At 43.3% G+C, this 20,671-nt stretch overlaps 1 protein-coding gene across 11 annotated transcripts in view; it reads left to right on the plus strand.

The window, feature by feature from the left end:
- The window catches only part of ATG9A (autophagy related 9A), a 1,030,802-nt gene that overhangs the window by 272,008 nt on the left and 738,123 nt on the right, over positions 1-20,671 (plus strand). The window lies entirely within an intron of this gene.

Below are 20,671 nucleotides of genomic sequence, written 5' to 3' on the forward strand. Positions count from 1 at the left end.
CACAAAACACATAATTCCAACTTCCACACTGTATGGGCTGACTTCACCACTAATAACCAGAGCTCTCCTTGCACCATCATCTACCGTGGCATCTTTTACACAGGCACATCCCACCCAGACAGCAACCCCTTACTAAACACCATCCTCACGTCTCTCACTCTTTCGCGCTCTGAAACACTTGAATACGAGCGTGATATAAATAAAATATCATATAATATCACTCCTCTCACACCCCACGACCTCATGCAACATATCACCTACCCCACATACATTTCTGGCAACACCCTCGACCTTCAGATTTATTGCAATCTCTATGAAAAATCTATTCTGTCGTGCTGTGGTCTGACCACTTTGCAGTTCCTTTCACGCTCACTGTCCACACAACATCCCCTCCGCCTGTAACAGATCCCTCCAACCCACAACAAGACACATCAAACACATTGCAGACACCTCCTTAGCATCACTTATACAGCCCCTCACCACTCGCACACATCCCTCCCTACCCCTCAACAGTTACAACAACACCGTGATCCAGGCACTCGAGAAAATATGCTTGTCTTTTTTCGATTTTTATAGGTCACCTAAAAAAAAGCCTTGGCTTGGAAGGTTTGGTCTAAACTGGCGACATCCGATAGTGGTAAGAAACTGAATGTCATAAATGAAAGTAGTCCAATGAGTCCTTAAAGTCGCGTCCCACCAAGTCGGGGGTTTAGCCAAGTACAAGACCCCTTGCTGAATAGTGTGAAATATAGGTGACCTGGAAGGAGACTGCGCCTAATTCTTGCACACAAGACTTATTTTTTTAATTTTTATATTTTTTATTTTTTATTTTTCAGAAAAAATTGCCCTTAACGTTGATGACACGTGTTTCGGTCCTCCAAGGACCTTTCTCAAATCAGGGCTATTGATTAGTCTTAATCATAATAAAGTCATAAAAAAACAAAAAATAAACACATAAATAATCACAAAGAAAAATATGTGCATGTATCCAAAACATTAAAGTAAAGGTTTGATTATTGAAATTAGATCAGCATGGAAAAATAAACATTTTTAGGTGAGATGCATATACACAAAAGTACATAGATGTAAAAATAATAAAAATAAAAATAAAAAGCCAGACAATAAATGGATGGGAAAAAAGGTAGGAGAGAAGGGGTGAGATTCAAAAATACAAAATCTCCATTAGTTATTGTACACAATAAATTACTAAAACAAGCAATTTGTAATGGTCATTGTATGTCTCAGAAACAAGTGAAAACATGTTACCTTATGGTCATGCAAGAGGCCCCTGTCACAAGATGTGAAAGATAAGCTTCCATATATCATTGGGATAAATCCCTGAAAGAGCAAAAATAAACAAATAAAAAAATATTTTTTTATGATATAATAAATAAACTCTTGTCTTACCCTAATATAAAGCTCAAAAAGTGAATAATGCACTGGGTATTGGGTTACCAAATGGCGTGTGTTCTTGAATATTAAGGATTATTAGTTGAAAACCAAAATTACACGTGAAAAGATTAGCTTCGCACTCCTAATAACTGATGGTACGCTTTCGCGTGTGAAAATATACGTGGAAAGACATATTACACGTATGAGTACTTGCAAGGTAATCCCGCGTGAGAAAATATGATACAATGAAAGGATCCTAGTGCCTCGCGTGAGAATGTCAACCCGTAAAATCGTAATGCTGGCTTGCCACGTATACTGAACTCAAAGCGCACAAACGCGTGCGCTATAATCCATGTTGAAGCGTAAAAGTACATCTTTACAATTATAGTACGCACATTCGCGTGCGCGTGAAAAAATGCTCCTATCGCATCTGACCGCGTGAAAATGTGATCGCGTGAAATCGTAATAAAGGATAGGGACGTATTCTGTACTGGATGCGTACGATCGCGTGCTGGCTTGCCACGTATACTATACTAAAAGCGCACAAACGCGTGCGCGATAATCCATGTTGAAGCGTAAAAATACATCTCTACAGTTATAATACGCACATTCGCGTGCGCGTGAAAAAATGCTCTTATCTCATCTGACCGCGTGAAAATGTGATCGCGTGAAATCGTAATTATGGATAGAGACGTATTCTTTACTGTATGCGTACGATCGCGTGCACCTAATACTTGATAAAGCGTGCGAGTAGTTTTATACAGGGTGAGTATGCACAATCGCGTGCGCGTGAAATTACAAAATCTTAGCGTGAAAAACTTGGTAGTCGATTCACACGCGTTCGCGTACGCGGAAATCGCATGAGAATGTGGATGCGTGAAAAATTCAGACGCTCTCTTACCTGCTGTTCAGATTAAGCGCGTACAATCGCAGAATTGCTACAAGTCTCAAGGGGGCGCCATTATGCGTCCTCCCTGTTGTTTTATATGTTGCTAAGGGAACAATTCTCATAGAATGTCCTTCCTTCATGTTTAGTCATATGTTCACTGGTGGCCATATTGTAATGGAGTGAAAATGCGATAAAGGTATATGTTGAGTGGCAAATTGAGAAGTAATATGTATTCAAATAAAGTCTGCACGTCATGAACTTTTGATAAATTATCAAAAAAAGGCAGAATTGCATAGAAAAAACAAGTGTGTGAATGTATGAATGAGAAAATGTCTTAATAAAGAAGACAATAATATGGAATAATGTACATAAAATGGTAAGAATGTTTACTCTTCATTATAGTTACCACAAAGTTGTAACTATAAAAAGGACACCATTTCATTATCAGAATTAAGTCCGAGTACTGTTGAATTGAATTTGCAAATCATTTTCGCCTCAGTTTGTCTGAGTCTCTTTTCTCTGTCACCTCCACGTCTTCCAAGGGTAACTTTTTGAAGGCCAATGAACTTGATGTCAGCTTTGTTATCCAATTGATGTTCCTCTTGCCAATGACAGGCAAGCGGCAGTCTAGGGTCCTGGCTTCCAATTTTGGCAAGATGTTCACGTACTCTAGTCCTGAGTTCCCTAATGGTGCTTCCAATGTATATTAATTTGCACACACATACAATCGCATAAACCACATATTTTGTCCTACAGTTTATAGATTGCTTGATTTTTATAGTCTTGTTATTGCTGCCCTTGAAACAATCTGTTTTTTCATGTGCATATTTGCAAATGGTGCAAGTTCCACATTTCCTGAAGCCATGGGTAGATTGTAGCCAATTCGATGTTCCCTCCGGTAGGTCCGGTAAGTCTGAAGGGCTTAGTTTGTTTTTGAGTGTCTGTGCTCTCTTAAAGATGATTCGTGGTTTGTTGTCAATAAAATTGGAAATATGGTCATCCAATTTCAAGAGATTCCAGTGTTTGGCCAGTATTTTTCTCACATGTTTGTGGTCGTTACCAAATTTCGTGATGAATCCTATGGTGGATGGCTCCGCAGATCTGTTCTTACTAGCTAGAGTCTGTTCCTGAGTTAGTTGTAGACTTTTGTCCAATGCCTTAGCGACACAATTGTTCGAATATCCTCTTGCCAGAAATCTTGATTGTAGAAGCCCACATTCTTTCTCAAAGTATTCTTTGGTCTGACAATTTCTTCTTGCTCTTATGAATTCACCTGCTGGTATGTTGAGAATCGTTGTACGATGATGGCAACTAGTAGCATGTAAGGTGGCATTGACCTCCGTAGGTTTACGAAATGTACGCGTTTTTATCTGGTTTTGTTCAATATATATTGTAAGGTCCAAAAAATCAATACTATTAGCATCGCAGACACCCGTGAATTGTATACCCATTTCATTAACATTGATTCTGTTTAAAAAAGCCTGGAATTCTGCTTCTGTGCCTTTCCATAGTATCAACACATCATCAATGTATCTTAACCAATACATAAGATCCTTCTGATACACTTTGTCCTTGTATATGACTGAATCCTCAAACAGTCCCATGAAGAGGTTTGCTAGGGCAGGGGCATATTTGGTGCCCATAGCAACCCCTCTTGTTTGTCTATAAAAGACATTATTGAAATTGAAAATGTTGCATTGTAGGGAAAGCTCTAACATTTCCTTGATCATGACAATTTGATGGTACATCGAGGCTGACTCCTCCCTGAAGGTATAATCAATGGTTTTCAGAGCCCATGTATGTTGAATTGAGGTATATAATGCTTTCACATCCATAGTTGCTAAAAGACAATCATGTTCCCAGTTCCAAGATTGTATCTTAGTGCACTGTTCCAAGATTGTATCTTAGTGCACTAAGATACAATCTTGGAACTGGGAACATGATTGTCTTTTAGCAACTATGGATGTGAAAGCATTATATACCTCAATTCAACATACATGGGCTCTGAAAACCATTGATTATACCTTCAGGGAGGAGTCAGCCTCGATGTACCATCAAATTGTCATGATCAAGGAAATGTTAGAGCTTTCCCTACAATGCAACATTTTCAATTTCAATAATGTCTTTTATAGACAAACAAGAGGGGTTGCTATGGGCACCAAATATGCCCCTGCCCTAGCAAACCTCTTCATGGGACTGTTTGAGGATTCAGTCATATACAAGGACAAAGTGTATCAGAAGGATCTTATGTATTGGTTAAGATACATTGATGATGTGTTGATACTATGGAAAGGCACAGAAGCAGAATTCCAGGCTTTTTTAAACAGAATCAATGTTAATGAAATGGGTATACAATTCACGGGTGTCTGCGATGCTAATAGTATTGATTTTTTGGACCTTACAATATATATTGAACAAAACCAGATAAAAAAGCGTACATTTCGTAAACCTACGGAGGTCAATGCCACCTTACATGCTACTAGTTGCCATCATCGTACAACGATTCTCAACATACCAGCAGGTGAATTCATAAGAGCAAGAAGAAATTGTCAGACCAAAGAATACTTTGAGAAAGAATGTGGGCTTCTACAATCAAGATTTCTGGCAAGAGGATATTCGAACAATTGTGTCGCTAAGGCATTGGACAAAAGTCTACAACTAACTCAGGAACAGACTCTAGCTAGTAAGAACAGATCTGCGGAGCCATACACCATAGGATTCATCACGAAATTTGGTAACGACCACAAACATGTGAGAAAAATACTGGCCAAACACTGGAATCTCTTGAAATTGGATGACCATATTTCCAATTTTATTGACAACAAACCACGAATCATCTTTAAGAGAGCACAGACACTCAAAAACAAACTAAGCCCTTCAGACTTACCGGACCTACCGGAGGGAACATCGAATTGGCTACAATCTACCCATGGCTTCAGGAAATGTGGAACTTGCACCATTTGCAAATATGCACATGAAAAAACAGATTGTTTCAAGGGCAGCAATAACAAGACTATAAAAATCAAGCAATCTATAAACTGTAGGACAAAATATGTGGTTTATGCGATTGTATGTGTGTGCAAATTAATATACATTGGAAGCACCATTAGGGAACTCAGGACTAGAGTACGTGAACATCTTGCCAAAATTGGAAGCCAGGACCCTAGACTGCCGCTTGCCTGTCATTGGCAAGAGGAACATCAATTGGATAACAAAGCTGACATCAAGTTCATTGGCCTTCAAAAAGTTACCCTTGGAAGACGTGGAGGTGACAGAGAAAAGAGACTCAGACAAACTGAGGCGAAAATGATTTGCAAATTCAATTCAACAGTACTCGGACTTAATTCTGATAATGAAATGGTGTCCTTTTTATAGTTACAACTTTGTGGTAACTATAATGAAGAGTAAACATTCTTACCATTTTATGTACATTATTCCATATTATTGTCTTCTTTGTTAAGACATTTTCTCATTCATACATTCACACACTTGTTTTTTCTATGCAATTCTGCCTTTTTTTGATAATTTATCAAAAGTTCATGACGTGCAGACTTTATTTGAATACATATTACTTCTCAATTTGCCACTCAACATATACCTTTATCGCATTTTCACTCCATTACAATATGGCCACCAGTGAACATACGACTAAACATGAAGGAAGGACATTCTATGAGAATTGTTCCCTTAGCAACATATAAAACAACAGGGAGGACGCATAATGGCGCCCCCTTGAGACTTGTAGCAATTCTGCGATTGTATGCGCTTAATCTGAACAGCAGGTAAGAGAGCGTCTGAATTTTTCACGCATCCACATTCTCATGCGATTTCCGCGAACGCGTGTGAATCGACTACCAAGTTTTTCACGCTAAGATTTTGTAATTTCACGCGCACGCGATTGTGCATACTCACCCTGTATAAAACTACTCGCACGCTTTATCAAGTATTAGGTGCACGCGATCGTACGCATACAGTAAAGAATACGTCTCTATCCATAATTACGATTTCACGCGATCACATTTTCACGCGGTCAGATGAGATAAGAGCATTTTTTCACGCGCACGCGAATGTGCGTATTATAACTGTAGAGATGTATTTTTACGCTTCAACATGGATTATCGCGCACGCGTTTGTGCGCTTTTAGTATAGTATACGTGGCAAGCCAGCACGCGATCGTACGCATCCAGTACAGAATACGTCCCTATCCTTTATTACGATTTCACGCGATCACATTTTCACGCGGTCAGATGCGATAGGAGCATTTTTTCACGCGCACGCGAATGTGCGTACTATAATTGTAAAGATGTACTTTTACGCTTCAACATGGATTATAGCGCACGCGTTTGTGCGCTTTGAGTTCAGTATACGTGGCAAGCCAGCATTACGATTTTACGGGTTGACATTCTCACGCGAGGCACTAGGATCCTTTCATTGTATCATATTTTCTCACGCGGGATTACCTTGCAAGTACTCATACGTGTAATATGTCTTTCCACGTATATTTTCACACGCGAAAGCGTACCATCAGTTATTAGGAGTGCGAAGCTAATCTTTTCACGTGTAATTTTGGTTTTCAACTAATAATCCTTAATATTCAAGAACACACGCCATTTGGTAACCCAATACCCAGTGCATTATTCACTTTTTGAGCTTTATATTAGGGTAAGACAAGAGTTTATTTATTATATCATAAAAAAATATTTTTTTATTTGTTTATTTTTGCTCTTTCAGGGATTTATCCCAATGATATATGGAAGCTTATCTTTCACATCTTGTGACAGGGGCCTCTTGCATGACCATAAGGTAACATGTTTTCACTTGTTTCTGAGACATACAATGACCATTACAAATTGCTTGTTTTAGTAATTTATTGTGTACAATAACTAATGGAGATTTTGTATTTTTGAATCTCACCCCTTCTCTCCTACCTTTTTTCCCATCCATTTATTGTCTGGCTTTTTATTTTTATTTTTATTATTTTTACATCTATGTACTTTTGTGTATATGCATCTCACCTAAAAATGTTTATTTTTCCATGCTGATCTAATTTCAATAATCAAACCTTTACTTTAATGTTTTGGATACATGCACATATTTTTCTTTGTGATTATTTATGTGTTTATTTTTTGTTTTTTTATGACTTTATTATGATTAAGACTAATCAATAGCCCTGATTTGAGAAAGGTCCTTGGAGGACCGAAACACGTGTCATCAACGTTAAGGGCAATTTTTTCTGAAAAATAAAAAATAAAAAATATAAAAATTAAAAAAATAAGTCTCGTGTGCAAGAATTAGGCGCAGTCTCCTTCCAGGTCACCTATATTTCACACCTAAAAAAAAGGCTGATTGTTTACGGCCGATTTTAGGCAGCCTACAAAAATCGACATATGGACATGGTTAGCCCCCCAACAATTACATCTTCTCCATCAATCATGAAGCCTGACGCCTCAAAAAGAGCTTCGCGAAACAACCCATGCCCCGCCAGTAGGACACACCACAAACACTGCTGCAGCATATACACTATTGCCATATGCAATACCAAAGCTGACACTACTCCAAGGACTCCATTCTGCCACCTATTGCATACAGAAACTTCACCATCATCAAATAACTCTCCAAACAACCACCCACAACTTCCCCACCCCATCCACCCAGTATGTAACTTCCTTGGGAGCTGCTTCTACTCTAAAATACACCACATCATACACGCTCTCCCCTCTGCAGTCCCAATGCCACACCCTGCTCCAACAATGGGACACATTCCACACCATCGTCCATGATACCCTCATCACCCTCACAGTAAAAATACGGCGGAGTGTTTGCCGAGTGTTTGGCAGCAAAGGAGAAAGGAGAAGCTCTGCTAAAGTCTGTTCTCTGTTTCTACACTTTTGGATCCCTTAAGAACCACCCACAGACGCGGAGCGTAGCGGAGTGTTTGCCGAGTGTTTGGCAGCAAAGGAGAAAGGAGAAGCTCTGCTAAAGCCTGTTCTCTGTTTCTACACTTTTGGATCCCTTAAGAACCACCCACAGACGCGGAGCGTAGCGGAGTGTTTGTCGAGTGTTTGGCAGCAAAGGAGAAAGGAGAAGCTCTGCTAAAGTCTGTTCTCTGTTTCTACACTTTTGGATCCCTTAAGAACCACCCACAGACGCGGAGCGTAGCGGAGTGTTTGCCGAGTGTTCGCCGATGTGCGAGCAAATGGACCGTGAGACATCAGGAGACATGCACTCAAGAACACGGAGTAAGGTACGTGCACTGGATGAAAATCAGTCTAATAATGCACCCTTAACCTCCCCTTACGCTCCATCTAACTTAAAGACTAGTACAAAAGGCTTTGGAAAACAATGCAAAAAATTAACACCAAACCTAAGCCTCATTAAAGTACACAACACAACTACAACTACAAATGGAAGTACCCCCCAAATCCCGCCTACCCCGCCAAACAACTGGTCCTTACCTTATCTGGACCCACGTGCGGCTCCTGGGGGGTCGCCGGCTAGCTGCATCGCGGCATGTGATTGTCACCGCGGCTCCAGCGCCCTTTGCGGCGGGGTGTGCGAGGAGCCCTCGGCCGATGTGAGGTGCGGCCAATGGGTGGGGCAGGCTGAGGAGATCGTGACCGGGAGCTCGGGAGCGCCGTCTGCAGTGCACGTCTTGGAGGCGAGCGCTGATATGGGCGCAACTATCCTGACTCCCCGTAGGGGAGAGGAGGTGTGTTGCGGCCCGCCTTCCAGGCCCCCACGCCCCGCAGTGGTGTCACGGCTGGCGGGGACGGAGGCTGATATGGACACGGACCTACCGTTGCCCTGCAGGGGAGGAGAGGCGGGCCACGGCCCTTGCACCGATCCCCAGCGCCCCGCAGCGGCATCGCGGTTGGCGGAGATGGATGCGGACATGGGGGCGGCCTGGCCGGCGCCCTGCGGGAGAGAAGCCGGGTTCGGCCCCAACACCGATCCCCAGTGCCCCGCAGCAGTATCGCTTGCAGCGAACGCGGACGGCGCGAGAGAGGCGGCAGCTGATCCCCGCTGCTGCAGAGAGACGCGCGGCTTGATGCCGTGCGGGGGTGGAGTCGCTCGAAAGCCTGAACCGGCCTCGAGCATTGTGGACGTAGAGAGAGAAATTAACTCTCTCACGTCCGGGGAAAAAAAAAGCCTAAATGAAAGGCCTCTGCTTATAGAAAAGCATGGGCAACCTGGACCAACTAAAACACACAACTCAACCACGCAAATGTCCCCAGACCCATTATTAAATATCCCAAATGAAAACAAGGTGCCAAAATTTTCTTATGAAAATACATACCCCAAAGTTGTGGAAAAAAGCATTAACACAAAAAAGACTGTCACAAATACAGAAGGCGATCAAGACAAAAGATCAGAAGCTCATGGCATACAAACCTTAAAGAAGCAGACAAAAAAAAGGTGCTATTCTACATCAGAAATTGGCACTCTTAGATGGCACTTTAATGGAAAAATTGCACCTTCAGAAAAAAGCAAAGCTATAAACTGTGAAGAAATTGTAACTTCCAGTGCAAGAATTGTGCAGAAAGAAAACAACACATCACTCAAAGGAAATGTGACTACCGAAATAACAGATGACGATCTACTAAATAATATAGTAGAGACCACAGACACACAGATGACTAATCCAACCACAGAAATGCTGAAGGATATGGAAAACCAGAAAAAATCTACTGCAAATCAAAGCAAAGAGAATGAGGTAACTGATTCCTGGTCCCCAAAGTGCCCCCGAATCCATTCACCAGAGAAAATCTCTCTGTCAAATACACCAGAGGCCCCTACTTATCCAGTTAATAAAGAAGCATCGACTAGTGACACTACCACTAAAACAATGTATGAACTAAAAAATCACAGACTAAGGCCTTCCAGAGAGAGAGAATTAAATAAAAATTGCGACCTACAAATAAAAACATTACAAGACAAAATTAAAAACTTTTTACCACACACAAAAACAGGCCAAATTGAAAATATGACGTCAGAGGATACTTCTTCATCCTCTTCAGAGTCCAGTCCAAATGAAAGTAACAGGAAGAAAAGAACAAATTTACAAAGACACTCAAATAGTACCACACATGGATCTGCAAATGAAGTGAGGTGGCTAAAAGAGACACAAGAAGCAATCATAGCATCTGTATCAATAACACTGGCCCCCTTCTTAAAACTCTACGAAGCCCTAAATGAAAACCTTCGAGATCAGTCAACAATAGTTGCCCTAATGAACAGCAAAATGATCTACGTGGAATCAGTCATGGAGCAAATTAAAGAAAAGCGAAGCAGAGAGAAAGAAATGGACGGAGTGGTCCTAAAAACTTTGATTGATTTATTAAAAGAAGCTAAAACTGATAAACATCACTTCCTAGAAGGAATACGCGAAATTGTCACAACTTTATCCTCTGGATCAAAAAAGACTGAATCAAGACAGAGCCTCATGCGGTCTCCCACACGAGAAGAACAGAGAGAGACCCAAAGTCCTCTCCATGTGACGGGACCCAAATCAACACACTCAGGAGACTCATCCATTGTGTCTCCAAACATAAGAACAACCCCTATTCCAATACAAACGGAAAATGAAATTAGTCAAAAACCTACACCTGAGATTGCTGATAAACCGATTGAAAATGAGGAGAAAACAAAATCAAGCGCCTTTCCAATTTTCGACCAAAATGTAAACAAAAAATTAGAAGCAGTAAATACAAACACACAAAAGAATAACCAAAAAAGTCTAAATAAAACAAAAAACGTGACCAGTAAAGAAAAGAAGAAGCACTGCGGATCTAGGAGCTTTTTACGAAATGTAAAAGACACAGAAGAAAAAGAGCCGCCTAGTATTGCCTCTTGTAGCAAACTCATAGTCACCAATCCAGTCAATCCCCGAAAAGACCACAACAGTCTCCGTGTCATCAGAAGAAGACTGTTCACAAGAGGAAAGCATACAAGAACTTTTAGACTGCTCGATATATGACGACGACATTGTCCAAACAGATCAAATACAAGAACGAACGATTATGGACTTTAACACATATGAAGCCAAAGAAGTATGCCTTGATTCTAAGACTGTCGATGAAGATTTTCTAACACTAAGTGATAAACTAAAAAAATGCACGGCTAAACACTCAGAATCAAAAGAACTGAAGGGCCACTGTCCCCAAAAAGAACTGCAATTTACCGTCCCGAAAAATGACCACCAAAACGTTACAAGAAGGGAGCCTTGGCCCCAAAATGGAAAACATGGAAACTTTAAGAATATCGGCGCGAACACCAAATGGAATAAGGAAAAACCAAAACCACCGAGAAATACGGTCGTAACAATAGAAAAAACAGGAAAAAATGCCGATGGACTGACTTTAAATCGATCAGCAATTATGAGACTTCTTCAATACATTCCTCAATTAAAAATAATAAAATCAGAAGAACTACTGTCGGTAAGCTTTCCGGACGAAGCGCGTGTCGACTTGGTGGAAATCGTGACGAACTCAGCAATACTTGCCTCAATTATGTTGGAGGCCCATGAGAATTTCAGAGCATTAGGATTTACGATCTCTGAACTAGCTGACACCCAAATTACACACGAAGAGCCCAGAATGAGTGAAAAAAAAAAGAAAATTGTACATTTTGAGAGATCATTCTCAGGAGATGAAAGTCCACACTTCACCAACTCAAGAACTGAAAACAAAAAGACAAATCAAAGAGAGAATTATCAACACGATCAGAACAATATGAGTGAAAACAAAAACAAATTAAGATCAACCACAGATCCTCCATACAGTACAGAGATGGAAAACGGAAATAAAGAACAAACACAAATGCGAGAAAAAGAGCATTTAAACAAAATAAAAATAACAATAAGAAGAAATGGAAATACAAGTGGCCTAATAAATTCACAACAAATGACAAAGGAAGACCCGAAATATTGGAATTGGTTAGCAGGATCTCTCGCTACCAGAACAGAACTGTAGCCACTCAAACAAACTCACACCAACCGATGGAGATTAGGAAGCTGGAACACCAGAGGCTTCCGACATCTTTTCAATGATTTCAATCCTCTTCTAAATGAGCTAGACATTATATGCATACAGGAATCTTGGCTAAAAACAGCTCCATTCAAAGAAGGATATACTGTGTTATGCAACCCTGCTAAAGGAAGCTTGATCGGAAGACCATCTGCAGGTCTCCTAACCCTGATTAAAAATGGATCAGGAATACAGGTGATTGAATCAAAAAATGTCAACTCATACATTCAAGCAATAACCATAGAATTCCTACTAGACACCCCAAAAGCCAACCAAAAAGTGCTAATATTAAATGTCTACTGGAATCCTAAAAAAAATGAAGATGAATGCTTCATAGACCAAGTAATGGAATGCATAGACGAAAAAATAGAAGCATACGTAGAGCTAAATATCATCATCTGCGGCGACCTGAATGCGAACTGTTTCGAACGAAATAAAGTTACTCAAACATCCACATACAAAAACGACTATAAACGTAAACGTGGTAAAATATGGAATGAAGAAATGGAAACAAGAAGACTACACAGACTTAATGGCAATATGAAGGGCGATATTCCCCCTGCAAACACTTGGTCAAATGGCAACGTAAGTAACACACTTGACTACATGTTTGTATGCGAACGATTACTAGCAAAGGCACAAAGCTTCAGGATATCACCGTCAAACCATAGTGACCACGACCCAATCATTGCTGAATTTTTACACTCGAAGACTCGAATAAATCGAATGTGGGACACAAAAATAGAGCTAGAACATGGCCTAAATCGACTAAGGCTGAAAAAAAGAGACTTCGATGTTGTACTAAAAAACTTAGAAAAATGGCAATCTAAAGAACAATTGTCCGTAGAATATGAAACATCACTACAGATCTTCAAACAAAGCAATGAAAAAAACATAAGACCAAGAATCAGAAAGCTACATATATATGATCCAGAAGTAGCGTCACAAAAAACTTCTAAGAAAAGATATATGTGCTTTAAAAAACGAAAAGAGCAAAAACCTGAAAGAACTTATCCAAAGAAGGAAACAAAAATACAAAAACTGGCAAAAAGCCCATAAATCACAACTACTTCAACAAGATGCTGAAGCCATGCAAAGAGCAATATCAAGGAAAAATAGCAGATCTCTATGGGACCTGCTAAATGAGAAACAATCAATGGCAGCCCTCATGAATCCAATACCAGAAAATGTTTGGGCAGAACACTTTACAAAATTATTCAACGAGACACAAACCATGGAGAAGAATAATACTAAAGAAGAAATATCATGCCCATGGGAAATTAAATTTGATAAGGAAGAGATAAAATCCTTAATCAAGAGAGCAAGCTCGTCAAGAGCCCCAGGCCCAGACGGCTTGTCAAATGCAGTGCTAAAAGAAGATCCAGAAAAATGGGCAACTTTCTGTGAAAGACTCTTTAAGAGAATTGTGAAGCAAGGACAAATACCAAGATCTTGGAAACTGGCCATCATCGTCCCTATATTCAAAAAAGGCAATAGAATGGATCCCAAAAATTACCGCCCAATCGCTTTATTAGACTGTGTCGGGAAAATTTTTGCCACAATTCTGCTTAAACAATTAAAGACCTGGATAAAGGACTCGAATACCTACGACAAAAGACAATCAGGCTTTGTCGAAAATGTGGGGTGCAATTTAAATCTTCTGATCTTAGGCCTGATGAAAAGAAGAGCTTTCACAAATAAACAAAAACTGTACATAGCCAGTATAGATCTTAGACAAGCATTCGACAGTGTGAACAGAAGCCGACTCTGGGAAAAAATGGCTTCTAAAGGGTGCCCTCCTGATCTCCTAAATGCAATAAAAGAACTGTATGCTGAAACTTCAATAAGAATTAAATTGGATCAAGTCGGAAATCTATCGGAGGCCATAAAAACAACAAAAGGCCTTAAACAAGGATACCCGTTAGCAGCCACCCTATTCTGTTTCTATATTGAAGACCTGCAACAATGCTTTGGAAATATCAGGTCTTTTCCACCAAGATTAAACTGCAAATCAGTCAATCACCTGCTATATGCAGACGACCTGATAATCTTAGATCATACACAAATTGGTCTACAACGTGCATTAAATCAGGTTGAAAAATACATAGAAAACAATGACCTAGAAATAAATGCAGATAAAACCGAGATATTAATAATCAGTGACAAAAGATGGAAAAAGACCAAAAATGAAGAATGGAAAGTGAATGAAACTTGGATAAAACCTTGTGAAGAAATGAGATACTTAGGGCTACAAATAAGCGGGATAAAGAATGAAGAACCCTGGAAAAAGATGTTAAAGACAAAAACTAAACAGCTAACAGCCCAAGCAATCATCATCAATAAAAGATATGGAAAATTCTCTCTATGTCCAGTGATTACATTCTACAAGCTAAAAGTAATTCCCACACTTATATACGGAGCAGAAACTGGCACAAATATCCCTGAGAAATTCTGGTCTACTCTAGAAGGTCTTTTTTGGAAAACCGTCCTTTCAATACCAAAAGCGATTCCAATCTCGGTAATCCGCCATGAACTAGGCTTAACATCAATATACATACATATACGTTACAATCAATTGATGTTGTACAGAAAAACAATGACCAACCTGACACCTCCTCAATTTGAAATACTGGGAAATTCCAATAACTATGAGGAAAAAGTAATAGAAGATTGGAAAAATGGAAATAAACAAACCCTGACAGAATTTGGCATTAAAATCGAAACTCTAACGGAGAAACCAATAGCTGTAAAAAGAACGCTGTGGGCAGAGGATTGGTCGAACACTGAAACGAAACGAGCTTCGGCGAAAACACACACACTTTTGAAATCCAACTGTGGTGTGATGTCTATTATACCAGATTATCTGAAAAAATTTCCTAGTTCAAAACAAAGAGATCTGTTATTACGTTTCAGATTAAACATCTTACGAAACAAAACGACAAAAGCAAGATACTCAAAAGAGAAAATATGTACAAAATGTAGACTGTGCAAAAGAGGCGAAGAATCTCTAACTCATCTAGTGCTATTCTGTCCAGAATTAGGAGATTTGCGAACCCTTTTTCTAGCAAGTAATATCACTGACTTATGTGATCTAGATGCGGAGAAATGGTGGAGTTTAATATACACCTGTCAATCCCCAAAAATAAACTTCGCAACAGTCAAATTCTTTGAAAACACCCTAAAAAGACTTGATCACATTGATGAGGGAAATACATCACAAACAATGAACTCGAGTGAATGAAAGGTTATGCTGAACCAATGTTAAATATTTACTCGTCACCTAAAACTATTGATCTAACAATTTTATCTTATTTAATACTGTTAGCAACAGAAATTTACCTTAAGTACTCCATTTGATTATAAAAGGAGGTTTTAAATTAATTTAATTTTTTGATTTTCAGTCATTGTGTTAATTTGTAGCTAACATTTTATTACCATTTATCAGCATTTATTCTGCAAATCGTTTCTTCGTAAATTCAATGTGATTGCATTATGACAGATCTCTTAATGAAACTTAATGAAATTTAATGTTTTACTGATGTGAAAGGTTTGAAATAAACCATATACACTTAAATAATAAAAAAAAAAATAATAATAAAATACAACCAGCTCACTTCCTGGATGGCCCCTGTACATTTCCTGGATGGCACATGCCCACCGAAAGCCGCACCCAACGTCATTATTACTCAGGCTCTCCACTGGTTTAACATCATCAACTGTCTCTCAAATGGTACTACGTAACCCTGCACTCAAAGGAAGACAAATCGCCCCCTCTTCAAGAAACCATCCCTCAGCCTTACACTCCCTTAAAACTACTGTCCCATCATCCTGCCATTCCTCAGCAGATTCATGGAACGCTTTGTCACAGTCCAATTCCAACAACACACAACCTCCTTACAATACATTTTTCGACACAGGCACAGCATCAAGAGCTCTACACTTCACATCCTCAATTACTTCCACAGCATCACTGACAAAGGCCACAAATCCCTCTTTGTGCTCTTCCACCTCTCCCCGTAGCCTTCAACACCATCAACATTCTTCTAAAGACAGGATGAAGCACAGTTCTCAACTGATTCACCTCTTTTCTCACTGACCGTGCACGCTTTGTCTCCATGACCCCTATCAGTTCAACCCCACCTCAGGCCAGGAGGGAGTTCTACAAGAATCATCCCGCTCTCCCCTCCTCTTCAATCTATATGTTGAATCGCTTGGACAGACCCTTAGCAACCGCAGCATCCCATTTTCACCAATACATAGGCGGCTCACAAATATATTTATAAATCTCCTCCCCCTTACAACTCCACATCCTCAAAATCTGTCCCTCCACCCTCACCAACTGGATGGCCACTCACTTCCTCAAACTCAACCCTTCGAAAATGGAATATCTCCTCATCTGCCTCAAGGCACAAACGTGACCTCACACCCTGCATTCAAGAACTCAACACAGGCAACACACCCTTATCCCTCTCCACACCTGTCAAATCACTAGGTTTCTCCATCGACACCCACCATTCCTTCACACACCACATAGCTGTCGTCACCAAAACATGCAACCTACAACTACGCAACTTCTGCACTGCAGTCCAAGCACTAGTTCTGACCAAGCTGGAGTAAGGAAAGCCCCTCCTCACTGGACTCCACAACCGCACCCTTGCCCCCACTGCAAGCCGTACCGAATTCAGTACCTAGACTCTTAATACACCTACCCACCTACCCAAACACTCACACATCACCCTAGCCCGCTCCCAACTTCACCGGCTGCCTATACTACACAGAATTGCTTTCAACTGACTCTGCATTGTATACAAAGTCATCCACCTCAAAACCCCATCATACCTTCTCAACAAACTGAAACCAATCACCCACACAAACACTAGACAAACTAGGCAAAATCTCCTATGTATTCCACACTGCAATCTAACATGCACACACAAACAAGCATTCACCCAGTGGCCACCCAGAGCTTGCCGCGCCCTACCACTCAACATCCACACTGCACCTTCCATCACCACTTACCGAATAAGCCTCAAAGCATACCTCCCCACACCTAATTCGCCCACTCTGCCTTCCCCGACATTGCCTTTCCATCCTATATTTCTTTCCTGTCCTGAAAGAATGTGTAACTTCTGTCACCTCCCACCCTTTGAACCTTGTAAGGCACTCCGAGACCCTGTGGATAGGGCCAATACTGGGCCAAAATTCAAATAAATAAATGGAGGAATTGCATATTTGTGGAATCACTCAATGTGCCTATCCTTTCTTTCTCCAGCATGGGGTCTGGCATGGATTCACATGCTCATGAATATTCCCCGTCGTCAGGCTGGGAATCCTCGGTAAAGAAAAAATCAGTATCAGTTTCGTTTCTGATCTGTCTTTCGTAGTAACCAATCACTGATCTCTGCGTCATACTGACCACAGCCAATGACTGCCCTCTACCTAAGCCCCGCCTCTGGCAGCCATCTTTGGATTTTTACCGCACGTTCAAGTTTTGGGAGTCCTCGTGCTTAGCTCTCGAGCTTTTACTGCGTGTTTCGTGCTTTTTCAGGTGAATTTTCACATTTATTCGGTTAATCGAGCCTCAAGCTCCACCGTTTCTACTCCCGTTAACGGCTACCCGTTGCGGGATTTTCCTACGCCCCTCAAGGGTGAAGATTTTGTCGAATCAACTTCTTGGAGGATTCCAGAAGATTCGCGGCCTACTTCGAGATGGCCCAGGATGCGAGTTTGTCGCCCGGACCCAAGCTGTTTCGCAGCTGCCCTGGATGCGGGCTACAGAATGTGTTTAAGGAAGACGAACATTTGCGATGCCTCTACTGTCTTCATGGGGACAAGACTCATGTAGAGAAGGACTGCCAATTCTGCAAGAACTTGTCGGAGCGGACCATGAGAGACCGTCGATCCCGTCTCGCAAGCTGGTTGGAGAAGGGCTCGACGGGTGAGAAAAAGAAAGGGTCCGAGCGGGCTTCTAAGTCCTGTGCGGGCGCCCCGGCAACGGGGGCCCAACACCAGGCCAAGCGCCGCAAGTCCGCTGGCTCCGGGAGCGCCGAAAGGTCGGGCTCTTCGGTCGCCAGGCAGGGCGCACCTTCCCCGGCACGTCAACCACGAGCCAACGCTCCGGTTCGGGGAAGAGAAAGTCCGAGACCCCGGGTAAGCTTCGGGAGAAGCCCCGTCCGATCTCGGAAGAGGGGGAGCGGGGCGTCGCCCCTCCCCCGAAGGAGAGTGCCCGGGACGCACCTAAGGTGGTGAAGGCCCCTACCCAGCAGGCGAAGGCCTCTATCGAGGCTATCGCGGCGACTCTGGCCAAGCCGGCAGAGACACCGCCAGCGGAGACCGCCTCCGGGACTAGAGCTTCCCTGCCTCCAAGGAGGGAATCCTCTTTTCAGCCCATCGTCGTGGCCGCCATGATGGAAGAAGCGAGGGGGGGCACGGTGCCCTCCTCGAGCTCCGAGTCAGCCTCGGAGGAGGAACTGACCGAGGCCGTGAGGAACCTCGAAGTCCAATTCGAGAAGGTTCGATCCCGTCAGGAAGATCCTCGGGAGATAACCGAGGAAGACGACGATGGTGAGGAAGAGCGGCCTTCCCTTCCGGCGCAGCCGGATCCTAGGCCTCAGGATGGCTCGGCGGCCATTTTGTCTGCCATCCAGTCCTTATGCTCTGAGATAAGGATGAGATTCCCACGGCCCAGGCCGGAGGACCCGCAACCTGGCCCGTCGGGAAGTCCTCAGAACAAACGACAGAGGACCCAACCCTCTCCTCCGCTCGCCCCCGTAAGGCCTACAGTTCCCTCCTCATCCTCCCACGAGTCGGGAGATGACGGTGCGTTGGGCTCGACGACGGGTTCTGAGGGCGACGACGACGGAACGGGTCTCCCGTCTCCCGTCGCACAGGCCTCGCCGCCCGATGAGATTGGCTCATTCCACGCCATGATCGCCAGGGCGTCCAAATTGTTCCAGCTCTGCCCGGAGGAGCAGAGAAAGGAAGGTTTCCTCTATCAGCGCCGGGAGGCCAAGAGGAAGACGGTCATCGCGGTGCCCCTAATCGATGACATCTGGGAGGAGGGCCTGTCGGTTCTCAAGAACCCCTCCACGGCTCCAGCCAAACGGGACCGGTACGAGAAGAAGTACCGGGTCCCCGAAACCGCTCCCCTGTGCCTCGGGGCCCAGCCAACGCCAGACTCGGTCGTCTCGGCGGCGGCGAAGAAGAAAGCGGCGGGGTCAGGAGCCTCGACGTCGAATTCCCCGCCGGACGACGAGGGAAAGAAGTTGGACGCCATGGGGCGGCGGGTCATTTAGTCGGCGGCGACGACTATCAAAGTGGCCAACGCCCTGGCGATCGTGGCCCGTTACGACAGGGAGCTCTGGTTTAAGCTGGCCCCCATATTGGACTTCCTGCCGGACGACAAGAGGTCCGAGGCCCTGGAAATACTGCAAGAGGGCGAGGTGGTGTCGGACCACGCCATAACGGTGGCAACAGATATTGCCGATACCGGGTTACGCCAGCTGGGCAACGGTGTTTGCCTACGACGACGGGGTTGGCTCCGGGCGACCGACTTCCGTCAGGACATCCAGTCCAGGGTGTTGGACATGCCGTTCGACGGCAGCAGCTTGTTCGGGAAGGTGGTGGACGAATCCCTCCAAGCCATAAAAACGGACACGGAGACTGCACGCGCCCTAGGAGCCCTTCAGCAACGACGGCCCTTTCGGAGCTCCGGAGGCAGACAGGGTGCCTCCAAGGGATCCAGCGGTGGATCGTCGTCCTACCGCCAGGCGGCACGCTCCTCGTCTCAGGAGGCCTACAGGGGTCGCGGCAAGCAGGGAGCGTCTCGCCGCCGTCGGCAAGGTGGCCAGGGCGGCAAGGCCACCACCTCCAAGCAGGACTGAACCGGCCGTGGTCTCGGGCCCCCACCGAAGCACACCGGTGGGAGGCCGGCTGACTAACTTCGTCGGCGTGTGGAAGTCCATCTCCACCGACCGTTGGGTGCTGGATACCCTGGCAAGAGGACACTCTATGAAATTCCTGAAGAAGTGCTCTCACGTTCCACCTGTGGCCAGGAAGGAAAATCACGTCCCGCAACTGCTGTTGGAAGTACGGGCGATGCTCAGGAAAGGCGCCATCGAGCTTGTCCCGAAGAGGCTTCGGGGTATACTCAAGGTACTTCCTCGTCAGGAAGAAGACGGGCGGCTGGCGCCCCATCCTGGACCTTCGTCGTTTGAACAAATACATCAGATCACAGAAGTTCAGGATGGTCACCCTCCAGCACGTACTGGGACAGCTGGAGGAAGGCGACTTTCTATCGTCGTTGGACCTGGAGGATGCATACTTCCACGTTCCCATCCTCAGAAGTCACCGAAAGTTCCTCAGG

The sequence above is a fragment of the Ambystoma mexicanum genome, chromosome 9 (assembly GCF_040938575.1).
Source record: "Ambystoma mexicanum isolate Mex_15411 chromosome 9, UKY_AmexF1_1, whole genome shotgun sequence".
Classification (NCBI taxonomy): domain Eukaryota; kingdom Metazoa; phylum Chordata; class Amphibia; order Caudata; family Ambystomatidae; genus Ambystoma; species Ambystoma mexicanum.